Below are 13,512 nucleotides of genomic sequence, written 5' to 3'. Positions count from 1 at the left end.
AGTTTAATCAACAAGGACACAGAAAAAAAAATCCATAAAACTGAAATTCGGTTGGGATGGAGTTGAAAAAGAGGAAAGAGAAAATGGAGCTAGATGATACCTACTTGCAAAATTTGACAGACTTCTGTTTAAATATGTGGGTTGAATTTAGTAATATTCCCTCCCCAAATGCCATTAAAATTAAGGAGATTTTTTCAAGACAAAAAGACGAATAGATCCAAAAAGGCAAATAAAGAGAGGAGATTACAGTAGCAATAATGTTTTGAGAACTGGAAAGTTTTTGTCAAGGAGGTAACTGATGGGGCTGACCTAAAAAAAAAAAAAAAAAAAGCTGAATCCTAAGGTAATAATGATGAAAACCAAGCACCAAAGTGATATATTAATACATTCACAGAACCTCTCAATGGCTTGGGAATTGGTGGCATTGGGTACTCTGAAAGTGCAAATAAAAGTGTGACCAAAAATAGCAGAATGAATTGGAAGTTTGTTTAGACCCTTCCCCACTCCTCAAGGTGGTGGGCTAACTCCCCCCTCCCTCGCCGGTACAAGGTTAGAGACGTTCCTGGAAAATACAGCAGTTCCATGTTTGGGTAAAGGTGGGGAGGAGGAGAAGAAGAAGAGAATTAAGTAAAAATAAACCTTGTAAATGTTGAGATACACATCCCCCACCTTCATCTCCCTCTTGGCTCAGAATATAGGTGTCAGGCTATCTCTCCAGGTGGAAAATCGGAAGAGTCCTCTCTGGAGAAGCCAAGAGTCGAAAAGAATCACCCTAGAGATTCATCCTGTGGAGGAAACGCGGACAGCTCCACAGTGCAGCCCTCAGCTGGCAAGCTCTGTCTACATGCTCAGAGCTTCAGACAGTTTTCTCGCATCTCTCTTTTAAATAGGACCGGGCAGCCTGGGGTCCTCAACAATCTGAAGAAAGCTTGTAACATTAATGATGGAGACTAAAAGGGGGAAAAAATCAGGACAAAAAGAAACTGGGGAGAAACAGAGTTGCTTGCATTGAACAGATGGGAAGAGATGGGGAAGAAAACGTAAAAAAAAAAAAGAAAGAAAGAAAGAAAGAAAACTCTCATTAATATTCCCAGAGAAATAAAAGAAGATAGTACATCAGTAAAACATGAATGGTATATTATTTTTTAAAAGCACCATTAAAGAGCATTTAGAAATCAAGTATATTATATCAGAAATTTAAAAACAACATAAAAAGTATGGAAAATAAACTTGAAAACATTTCCCAACGACTGCAGCAAAAATGATATAGGGATGAAAAGGGGGGTGGGTATGGAGAGAATAAAGAGAGGAAATCATTGAACTAATAATTCAATATAATTTTGTAGATCTGAAAGATGTGAGTATCCAAATTGAGAGAGTTCATTAAATACCAGAACAGTGAATGAGAACATCAGGTTCAAAGAAAGATCTTATAAAATTAGCAATGTGAGAGGAAAAATAAAAGAAAACAAGTTCACACAAAGTCTCGAAATTAAAATATTACATTAAAAAAAATTTTTTTTATCCTCACCTGAGGACATGCTCACTGATTTTAGAGAGAGGGGGAGGGGGAGAGAGGGTGGGAGGAGAGAAGCATTGAAGCAAGAGGGAGACATCAATCGATTGCCTCTCATATACACTGTGACAGGGGATACCCACAACCCAGGCGTGTGCCCTGACCCCAAGAACTGAACCCATTACCTTTCGGTTTACAGGACCATGCTCCAACCAACCAAGTCACAGCGGCCAGGGCATGACATTACACTTTTCAACAACAACATAAGAATCAAGAAGACATTGGGGCAATGCCTTCAAAATTCTGAGGTAAAATAATTTCAGTCTAGAATTCCACAAGGGGGGGGACCGCCCCCCAAAAACGGAACTGTCTTCTGGAGGGCGACCCCTTGTAGTATGGGCTTCCCCGCTAGGTGAGTGGTCGAGGAACCCATCTGTATCAGTGTGCCAGCTAGTGGTGCTGTGAGAGGCTGCGCTTGGCTTCAGTGCATTTTTTTTTTTTTTTGAAGACTCAATGCATTTGCCCATTTCGTGATGGCAGATTTACAAGTCCATCAGTCCACACCATGCTGAATGTTTAGCAGTTTTTGGCCCAAAGTGGCATGACCCCTAGGCCCCACCTTCCCTATTCACCCATTCTCAACGGAGTAAATTTTTTTTTGTTTCCCTGAATGAAAAATATCCTCCAAGGGTAATATTTTGTCTATGTGGAAGAGGTGAAACAAAAAATGGCAGACACTGAAAGGCATCAAAATCAGTGAGTTCAAAAACTGTTTTGAGCAGTGGAAAAAAAAAAAATCTCAGTAGGTGTAGTGCATCAAATGGAGAGAACTTACACGTGACTAAAATCTCAACATGTAAGAATTAGTACACAATTTTTAATACATAAATTCTGGGGTTTTTTTGGGAGGTCCACCCCTCTTACACTAAGGAACTGTCAATTAAGTGTAAATTGGGTAAAATAACTCATTTCTGATGTGCAAGGTGTTGACAATTTTCTCTGCCTTGCACTCTTTCTCAGGTAGCTATCAGAATTTGTGCCCTACCAAAGCTCAGGGAGTAGGCCCAAGGAAAAAAGGTGAAGGAGTTAGGTAAAAGCACCCACCATAAGAGGGAGACAAAGGCAATTCCTAGGATGATGATGAAGCAGAATCCCAGGATGACAGCTATGCTTCCCGCTGGGATGGATGGCAGGCGGCCAGCCCCGACTGGAGCTAGTCCGAAGAGGTTTCCTCCGGATGAAACTGATAGACGGAATAGCTATGAGTCTGAGCAAATTTACAATAGAGGAGTAGAGTTGGATGTTGGATTAGTGATAAATACAAAGAAAACTAAGCCAAGAAAACAATCAGGATCGTTATTAACACCAAGGAAAATGAAGTACTGTGTAGGAACGAGTAATCATTGCCTCCTTGGCTTAACTGTAAAATAAATAGTGTTGACATAACCATAATAATGTAAACACTGATCCAATTAAAATTATGATATTGCTGCGCTGGGGAGATTAAAAGAAGGGGGTGTAGTGGAGATGGGGAGGGGGGTGTGGTGTGAGAGACAAAGCTAAATCCTCTGCAGTGAGGAGACCTTAGATACTGCTTAAAGCAGAAATGTCAAGAAGCAACACACATTTTATTTAAAGAAAGGAAGTAACAAGAGTCCACTTGAAGTACTGGAAAAGGTTGCTTCTGTGGAGCAGAAAATTAAGAGTTTTGGAGGAAGAACAGGGGCTTTCATAACACACCTTGTAAAACCTCTTGACTAAACTATATGCTGGTGTAACTGATGTGCCCAAAGTTTGTTTGGCAAGGGAAGAAACTAGAGGCCAGAACCCATTTTTGGTACTTTATAAAAAGTTCAGACAAGAGGTTATAAGGGCCATGGGCATAGGAAGGAGATGGTAGACTTGAAAGATGAGGTGAAATCGACCACATTTTGTAAGTGATTAAATACAAGGCCCAGAACAAATAACACCCCTTTTTTAATTACAAAATCTTTTATTACAAAATTATAAGCATGTAATTCTGTAACATGTCACACTCAAGGACACCATATGACATTTTAGGTGGAATGTTCAAATTAAAACTATATATTATTATACCCATCTTATTCCCCTACCAACCTCACTCAGGCAGGTGTTCCTTCTGCCGGACCCTGTATAAGGAGTGAGGGAGGAGTCAAGATGTTGCTGGAGCTTCTAGCTTGGATAAGGGTAGGGGAAGATTCCATTTATTAAGATAGGGAGCATGGAGATGCAGAAAAATAATAAGATGAGGACTTTTTTTTGTTGGGGGGGGGTTAGGTTTGATGTACCTGTCTGATGACACCTATGGGAATACGTCCAGTGTGAGTCAATAAATTTGGGTTAGTAAGTCAGGAGAGAGATCTGGGCTAGAAATAAAGATTTGAGAGTCACCTCTTGAAGATGTTAGTTGATTATATAATGGCCTAAACACTGTGCTGTACACCTGGAACTAATATAAAAAAAATTAAATAGCAACTATAATTGAAAAACAAAATTTTTTAAGAAGATGGTAATTGAGCTAAAGCAATAAGTGAGGCAATTCAGTGAGATGGTGTAGTGAAAGAAAAAAGAATAGATATAAACTTGAGGACTCCCCTATTTAAGGACTGGGGTATGGAAAAGGAATTCATTGAAAAGGAGCAGTGTCCTATGCAGCTGCATATGACAAAATAATCCCAAATAGTAGTGGCTGAAAGGAGTTTTTTCCTCTTTCCAATAAACGAAATCTGCCTGGCAGGCAGGCAGGACTGCATGGTGGCCCCAGACACCTACTGGTCTCACAGAAGTGCTAGAGGTCCAGTTACCAGTTCCGAGGATAGTAGCAGGAGGAAGCAAGGGGGACAAGATTACCTTTTACATTTGTTAATCTCTTTTAACAAATCCTTTCTGAAAGCTCCACACTTCTGCTAAAATCCCCTTGGCCAGAACTTACATAACCACAGCTAGTGGTTGGAAAAGGGAAATGCGGTGTTTAATTCTAGGTAATGACCAGGTAAATAAAAATACGAAGTATAAATTTCAGGCTCAGTACAATTTTTTTTAATCCAATGGAATGTAGGAAAAAGGAAAAATGTGTAAAAAAGAAGCATGAAAAATAGAAAACACAGAATAGGTCTTTCTGTTAATTATACCAAATGTAAATGGGCTAAGCTTACCAATTAAGAACCAGAGATGCATACGTTCGATTTTTTAAAATATCTAGTACCATATTTTCTAAAAAGGGCACATTTATAATGGGAAGAGAAAGGCTGTAATAAAGGGATAGAAAAAAATACACCAGGCAAATATAAATCAAAGAAAAACCAAGGTATCAATTATATTAGACAAAATTGAATTGAAGATGAAAAAACATCACAAGAGATCAAGACAGATATAATGTATTAGTAAGACAATAATAGTTCAAAGAGACATAATGTTTATTATGTTCATGAGGATACTTGATATAGACACTAAATATATAGACACAAAACACATAAAGGAGTAACTGATTAAAGTACTGAGAAAAAGATATGAATAAACTTTTACTTGGAGGTTTTAATTCATCCATAACATAAATAGATCAAGCTCTGAAAAAAAGCAGATATAGTATATTTGAATAACATGATTAATAAGCTCAGAGGAAAAGTTATGTAGAAATTTTCACCCACCAAAGAAATCATATTTTTAAGCATACATGGAACACTTACAAGATTTGATTATATAACAAATCACACAGGAAACCTAAAGGAAATTCCAAAGATACATGGAGGTTATGTCCTACAGAGAAAGGCCTATAACAAACAAATGTATAATAAAATTTCAAGTAGTGACAAATGCTGTGAAGAAATTAAACTAGAGTAAGGATATAAGAGATGATTTGGCCAAGTACAAGATGGTTAAGTAATAAATACACATTAGTTTTCTTTTTTTAAAAAAGATTTTATTTATTTACTTTAGAGAGGGGGGAGAGAGAAAGAGAGGGAGAGAAACATCAGTCGGTCGCTTTTCACACACCCCCAGCCAGGGACCTGGCCTGCAACCCAGGCATGTGCTATGACTGAGAATCGAACCAGTGACCTTTCAGTTCACAGGCTGGCGTTCAATCCACTGTGCCACACCAGACAAGGCTCACTATTTGTTTTATGTTATATCTGTTTTTTGTTTTCTATCAGTTCTGTTATTGCTTTTTTGAAGACAATGTATCTCTTTAGCATGACTTTGCCAATAAAAGTAGACAAAAACCTAGAGATGATGTGTGGAAACAGACCTTAGGAATGTGGGATCAGCCCTGGCTGGTGTGGTTCAGTGGACTGAGTGCAGCCTGTGAATCAAAGGGTCATGGGTTCAGTTCCCCAGTCAGGGCACATGCCTGTGTTGCCAGCTGGGTCCTCGGTTGGGGGCATGTGAGAAGCAACGGATCGATGTTCCTCTCGCACATTGATGTTTCTCTTCCTCCCTTTCTCCCTCCCTTCCCCTCTCTCTAAAAATATATAAATAAAATTAAAAAATAATAATGTGGGATCAGGATGGAAGTAATGTAAAGTTAGACCAGGCCAGATGTTGGCCCACTAATCAGAGATTCATACTGACAGTGTTAGCGCATGAGCATGGGAATAGCTCTAATTGTTTTCTTGTCCTGAAATCTGGACCCAAAGGTAACTTTCACTAAATGAAGTAGAAATGCCAGAACTTCTTTTATGTATTGTAGAGGAAGGCATTTAGGAAATTTGAGGTATAAGAAAATTGGAATATTTGTTCATTTATCATGTAAGACCTGCTCACCCACCTTCCCACTATGTCCTCCAAAAGGGAGAGAAATAAATTCACGAAGGGAGTAATTGCAGTTGGGAACTGCTGCCATTGAATTGGATCCCTATATTAAATGGGGACGATGGGATCCTAGGATGGCAGGGTCCAAGCGGCAGCATTTAATTGCCAAAGTCAAGGTGGACATAGTTACCGTAATGGACAACAGAACCAAAGCAGTAATAAGAGCCTAACCTGGAAAGATCTTTGGCATTGGCTAGTTAATCATGGTGTCCCTAAAATTAAAAGAGATGGGCATCCCTAATAAAGTCTTACTTGATCTCTTACTCTAGGTCTAGTGAAGAGAGGAGTCTGACATGAATCACCAAAACAGAGGGCCTCATCGACTTGCTCAATTCCCAGACTTCAGTCAGTTCACAGATCTGGAGCCCCTTGAATAGAGCGGAAGCCAGGTTCCCCTGAGACAGGACCATGCCATACTGCCAACTATTTATGCTCTGAGTCTTCTTTCTCGTCTTCCTCCAAGGGATGTGTGACCATTTACCAGGGTGACTGTGTACTGGGGAAAGAGAAAGAGGCAGACATTTTTACGGATTACTAGATAATGACTCTGGACTGACGCTCATTCTCAGAGACCCAAGATGTCCCTGTAGTCCAACAGTCAGAGTGGGGCCTTAGGAAATCAAAGTCAGGTGATCAATGGATTTTCCTGGCTCAGGTTCTTTTCGTAGTGGTCTCAGTGGCTACCTGAATTTGTCCTGCCGTTAATGCCTGGTTCTGTAAGGTGTGACTGGACCAGACACACCTGTCAACTGGCAGAATTCTCACCTTGAGTCTCTGATTCATGGAATGAATGCTATTAATATTAGGGCAGGAAAGGCCAGCAGAAGCCACTGGAACTGCCTCTGTTTGTGAAAATAGTAACACAATATTATGGTTATGGAAGGATTGCAGAGGTTAGTGCCACCGTGAAGGACTGAAATGATCCAAGGATGAAGATTCCTACCACATCTCCATTTGACTTACCTACTTAGCTTTACAGAAGACAGGTGCATCTTGGAGAACCACAGTGAATTTTAGAAAGCTTAATCAGGTACTGACTCCAATTGCAGCTGTTACTCCAGATGTGTTTTCATGGCTGGGACAAATCAACATATCTCCTTGCACCTGGCTTGCAGCTATTAATAGGACGAACATATTTTCCTTTTTAGCTGTTAATAAAGACCAGGAATCAGCAACTCTTCTGTAAAAGGTCAGATGGTAAATATTTTAGGATTTGCAGGCCATAGTTCTCTACAGAGAGAGTCACGACGACTCTGCTCTGTGTTGCAGGGAAAAGCATCTATAGACAATATGTACATGCGTGGACGTGTCTGTGTTCCAATAAGACTTTATTTACAGAAAGAGGAGGTGGGCCAGATTTTGTCTTTAGGCCATGGTTTGCTTACCTTTTGCAAAGATGATCAAATACAGTGTGTTTTCAGCAGGCCGGGCCAGCAGTACATCTCACTGCCCTGGCTGAGAGACAGATCCACTCTCTGCCCCGTGCCATGGTGTAGGGTGTGGAGACCCCGACCCCCCATTCATTCCACTGGACATCCTGCTGACCTCGTGTTGATGAGATTCTGCTGATCGCCGGGCAGAAAGTAACAACAACTCTATACATGTTCTTGAGGTACATATGTGCCTGGAGGTGAGAAATAAATCCCACAAAAACTTAGGGGCTTTCCACCTTGGTGACGCTTCTTGGGGTTCAGCGGTCTGGGGTACATGAAGACAGCTCTTTCATGTGAAGGACAAGCTGCTATCTCTGGCCCCCTTCTACCACAAAGAAAGAGCTACAATACCTACTAGGCCTCTTTGGAATTTGGAGGCAAAATATGGCTCATTTTTGCATGTTACCCTGATCCATTTATCAAGTGGCCCAAAAAGCTGCCAGGTTTAAACGGGGCCCCCAAAGCAATACTAATCATTATCGCAAGCCCAGGCTGCGGTGTAAGGCGCTCTGCCCTCGGGCCATATGAGCAAGCAGCTGCCTTTCACTTCACTGGATGAAAAATAGCCATTAAAGGATTACCTACTTTATGAACACAATTAATATAAAAACAACAAAGAATTTCTTTTACCTCACAAATAAAGATAGCATGTTTTAATAACAGGTTCCACTGCATGAAACATTTAAACTTGTATATATACAGAGGACAGTGCAATGTGTCATTCAGATAAAAGAGACCAGATAATATCATAATGCCATGTCACAGAATAGAGTATTTAGGAATTAGAGGCCAATCTAACGGTCCTGTCCTATCGAACCTTCTAATCCCCAGAAAGCCATACATTCAACATATAATCTGTATAAAAAGTGATTCATGAGATACTTCACATTTCTTTTTTAAAATACCAAGTCCTTCCAACGTGGTGAGGCTCTCTCAGTTGGGACTGGCTACATTTCAGGTGCTCAGGGGCCACATGTGGCCATCGAGGGGGTTAAGGAACTGCAAAGCCATGGTGACAGAAGCGGCCGCCATGAGAACATGGACGTCCGAGGATGGCGGAAGGGCTCGGAGTGAGAAAGACAGGGAGGCCCAGCGCTAAGTCACAGTGATCGGGATTACACTGGCCAGGAGGTACATAAGAAGAGTTGGCATTGCGACATGGCTTAAAGCTAAAAGGAGTAGGAATTTCTACAAAAGTGTGAAAAGCAAGGCCTGGATTGGGGAGAGAGGACGTCACCCATCTTTGAGATCGCCTAGTTAAAAGACCTCACTGTATAGATGAGGAAAGCGAGGCCAGAGAGCATGGTCGCTCACCTCCAGCATGTCCCCCAGTGACCCTCACCTTCTGGGTATGCGCATCCTTGCGTGGTCCTCTCCCACAGGGCGCCAGGGTCGGTTCACGTGAACAAGAGAATACAGAGAAGTGAGGTTGCTTCTGGGGTTAGGGTGGAAGGGCTACTGCAGCTCCTCTCTAGCTGCCCTCTCAGTTTGGAGGAAGCCAGCTACCACACCAGGGGGGACCCTATGGCGAGGCCCACGTGGCGAGGAGCTGGCGCCTCCTGCCAGCCGCCCAGCGAGTGAGCCAAGAAGCTGGCCCTTGAGCCCCAGTCCAGCCTTCAGCGGCTCGAGCTGACAGCTCGATGGCGACCTCTTGAGAGTCTCGCAGCCAGAACCAGTTAAGCTACTCTTAAACCCCTAACCCGGAGGAACTGGGAGATAATACATGTTTGTTGTTTTAAGCTACTACGTTTGAGGTCATTTGTTAAGTGGCAGTGCATAAATAATACTGAAGGATTTTTGTAACTTGCTTAAAGTCACAAAGCTACTTAGTAGCTGATTTCCCGTGAAAACAGGGCTCTTGGTGCTCAACTCAATGTTCTGTTAGGTCGCATTGTATTCTGGTATACCTCGGACTTCTTTGGTACTGGACACGCATGCATTCAGGAGGTGTTAGTAACTGTCTATAAATATTTAATGGATTGTAATTCTGCTTTTTTCACAGGCAAAATAAAATGAAAACTGGGCTATTGTTCCTCATGGAATGCGGAATAAAAGTCAGTAAGGTAAATAAGTCAGTAAGGTCCTTACCATATAGTAATGCATATGTACTTCCAAAGCACGCTTATATCTTTTTGCCACAATTTCTGGAAGAATAGAGATGACTGATTTAATTTTGTGCAATAGCTTAGTAATAAAACCAGAAACATAATTTCTTCTTGACTTCTTTTAGCCACTTGACAAAAATGGCATAGAGTACTTAGTATTAATCATATTATTTAAATACTTCAATAATTCTGACCTAGGAAGGTGAATCAATGACAGGATCTAGTGTCTTCATTTCTGTCTGTTGTCTCTAAATGTAATATTCAGAGAAGGGCAGGTTGCCAGAAAGGCACTTTGTGGCTCTTATTTCCTTGCCATAAAGTCTGCTCTTTAGATGCACATGACTATTTGTTAGAGTTTGTGTGCCCTTCTGACTTACAGTTTGGGTCTCAGTTTTTAAAAATGTAATTATACAATATTCTTATTTTTTCCTTCCTTACCAATATAGCTAGAAAAGTAGAGGAGAAAGTAGAAAAGTAGGTTTGGGTTTCAGTAAAACATGGATATTTTTAATAACTAATCTCAAGTGTGTTCAAGGCTCCAGTCCTATTAACTCCCACAAAATTTCAGATATATTTCCAATTATTCCTCATAACAATCAGTAAGTTAATTTGCTGTCATATAGTCCCAGCATTAGGGAGATTCTTGAATGTTTTCATGTTTTTTTCCTCACTATGCTTGGAAAAAAATAGATTTGCCAATTATTCCTTAGTATCACTTTTTCTCTTGAGAGTCATAGAAAGATAATTTCCACTCCCTTGACATGTTAGTACTTTGCTGGTTATAATCCAGCTAATTATGTGTGGATTGAGCTTGCTTGAAACACAATGCTATTTCATATTTTATATTTAATAAGCTAGTGATTAATGTATAGTTTGAATTTTGTTTTATAAAAACTTAGCCTGTTTTGTATCATCAGCAAAAATGAGAAAACAGCCCTGGCTGGGTGGCTCACTTGGTTGAGCATCATCCCTCATGTGGTTAAATCAAAAGATTGCATGTTCCATTCCTGGTCAGCGCATGTACCTAGGCTGCAGTTTCGATCCCTGGTCTGGGCACGTATGGAAGGCAACTAACTGATCAACGTCTCTCTCACATTAATGGTTTTTTCACTCTCTGTCCCTAAAATCAATAAACATATACTCGGGTGAGGGTTAAAAAATAAATAAGAAAACAAAAATGTGTCATTAATTATTGATGGTACTAATTTTTCTATTTGTGTTCTCATTCTTTAGAAAACTTGGATTTCCTGATCAAACTTGTTTATAAATTCCTTTGATTTTTATGACCCTATACATGGCTTTCAGTAAGAATTCATTCATTCATTCATTCATTCATTTGACATTTATTGAATACTTAAATGTGCCGGGTACTTTTATTTGGGTTGCGATTATGGGAGTGAATAAACTTGCAAAGCCCCGGTTTTCTTGGCACTTGTGTTGTAGAGGCGGAAGAGTGTCAGCGAGCAAACAGGATAGGTATATAATGGTCAATGGTGATTACATGCCATGAAGGAACTACAAAGCAGGATAAAAGGATAGAGAGTGACAGACCTGGATGAGGAGTGGGATCAAGGTACGCATATGTTGAGGGCAAAAGCATTCCAGAGGAAAAGGCAAGTGCAAAGGCAAGCAAACTGTACCTAACGCATCAAGAAAGAGCCGGGAGACTTGCGTGGCCATGGCAGAGTGAACAAAGAGGAGAAGAGACCGATGGGGAGCTAAGGGCCAGATCTGTGCAGGGCAGGGCGAGGAGTTCAGCTTTACTGTGATCACTCCCGGCGGCTGTGTGAGGGGACGGCAGGGGAGTGATTGTGGAAGCCAGAAGGCCAGCTAGGAGGCTGGGTTGCTCTGTGTCCTCTGAAAAGCCAAGCTGAGAGACTGATAGAGGGACACTTGTGTGGGGACGTGGAGAAGGTGCCGGAGTAGGCTTTGAGCGTCTTCAGACTGCCATGCAGTTCTGACCCAGGTGAAGGACAGGCAGAGGACAGGAGGGTTGGATGGGGGAGTGAAACTGCCGTGCAGTTCTATGAAGGTTTGGCAAGGCCAGCGGGAAGTCCTTGAGCTGAAGTCATGCATTGGAGGGGTCCCGCATCTCCCAGGAACGGGCCTGCCCCAGGGTTCCCGCCAGGCACTCGTTCGCTGGAAGTGAACACAGGGTGGATTCCAGGTTGCAGCCGCTGGGGCACCAGTCAGCTATGCTCCCTCTCTGGGACATCTGAGAGGCTTGTCCTCATGGCGATCACAGACTTTTCCCATAATCCAGGCAAGAGAAATTATGGGGGCTTGCATTGAGGAAGTAGGTGAATTTTGACCTATGAATTCATTTGGGTGTATTTTGAAGGTTAAGTTGACCTCTTTTGCCAATCGATGATATGGAGCGTGTGGAGGGAGAAGGGAAAAGATACCTTCATGAATTTTTGTCCTGAGTATCAGAAAAATAGGATTGTCCTTTGATGAGATAGGAAAAATTGTAGGAGTCTTAACTGATGGGAATCAGTTCGTTTGCCCATTTTTAGTTTGAGATGTTGACTAGGCTGCCAAGTGGAGATGTTGAGAAGGCAGCTGAATACACAAGTCTGGAGTTTGATGGAGCACTTCAAACTGGAAATGTAACTTTGAAAATCATCATCCTGTGGACAGCAGTTTAAGTTAGGACCTGGGTTAGTTTGCCTAACGAGTGTCTATAGATGGAGGAAGAAGAGGGTCAAGGCCTAACAGGGAGAAGAACCCCACAAAAAGACTAAAGAAAAAGCAGCCAGTAGGAGTGGGGAGACCCACCAAGGGGTGGTGTTCTGGAAGCCAAGTGAAAACAAGTTTTCTAGAAGGAAAAAATTTCAGTTTTCTACCTCTCTGATCTTGATACCTATTTAAATGAAAGTTCTATGACGTATTGATGTCTTGCTAAGTGGACCATTAAGTAATGAAGAAGAAGACAAAACCTGTCTCCACCATTCGCTGTGTGTTCTTGGGTGAGTGTCTTACCATCTATTTGCTTCTGATTCCTTATGTCTACAATGTGGGTTATAGAGTTAAAAGGACTGAGTGAGTTATCAGTGGTAAATGACTGTTGGTACAGTGTGTGACATGTGATAACTGTTCAATAAATGTTATGGCTTATTACATAAGAAATACTGTAATTAAAAATCAGTTTAACTATCTCTCATGTTTTCTAATGGTAGCAGCTAGGAAGTAAAAAATAAAATGTAGATCCTTTCAGATTTCATTTTGCTCCCTGGGATCCTGATGTACTTGTTTTTTTCTTTATAGTTCATATATTTTCTCTTCTATATTCTGAAATAAAAGTACTTAGAAAAATATACACAATTCCTCATATTTAAGGTTTTTAAAGCAGTTACCAGTGAGTCTCCTTTAAGTGCATGATTGGCCAGAGAAATAAATTCAAAAATAAAGAGAAATAAATTCATAGAATAGTGCTTCTTAATTCTTTTTTGGGTAACTGATTTCTTTGGGAATACGGTGAAAGAAAGCCTTCCCCTGAAAAATGCACATGCAAACACACACACAACTTTGGTTATAGGTATGTGGAGGGAGACTGTGGATCTCTAACGCCAACCTGTGAGTCTTCCAGGCAGCCATGAAGCCAGGCCTTGAACTGACTGCAAAATCT

Source organism: Pteronotus mesoamericanus, unplaced genomic scaffold (genome assembly GCF_021234165.1).
Source record: "Pteronotus mesoamericanus isolate MK-2021 breed Mesoamerican mustached bat unplaced genomic scaffold, CSHL_Meso_final contig_657, whole genome shotgun sequence".
Taxonomy (NCBI): Eukaryota; Metazoa; Chordata; class Mammalia; order Chiroptera; family Mormoopidae; genus Pteronotus; species Pteronotus mesoamericanus.
This window is presented reverse-complemented; position numbering follows the sequence as displayed.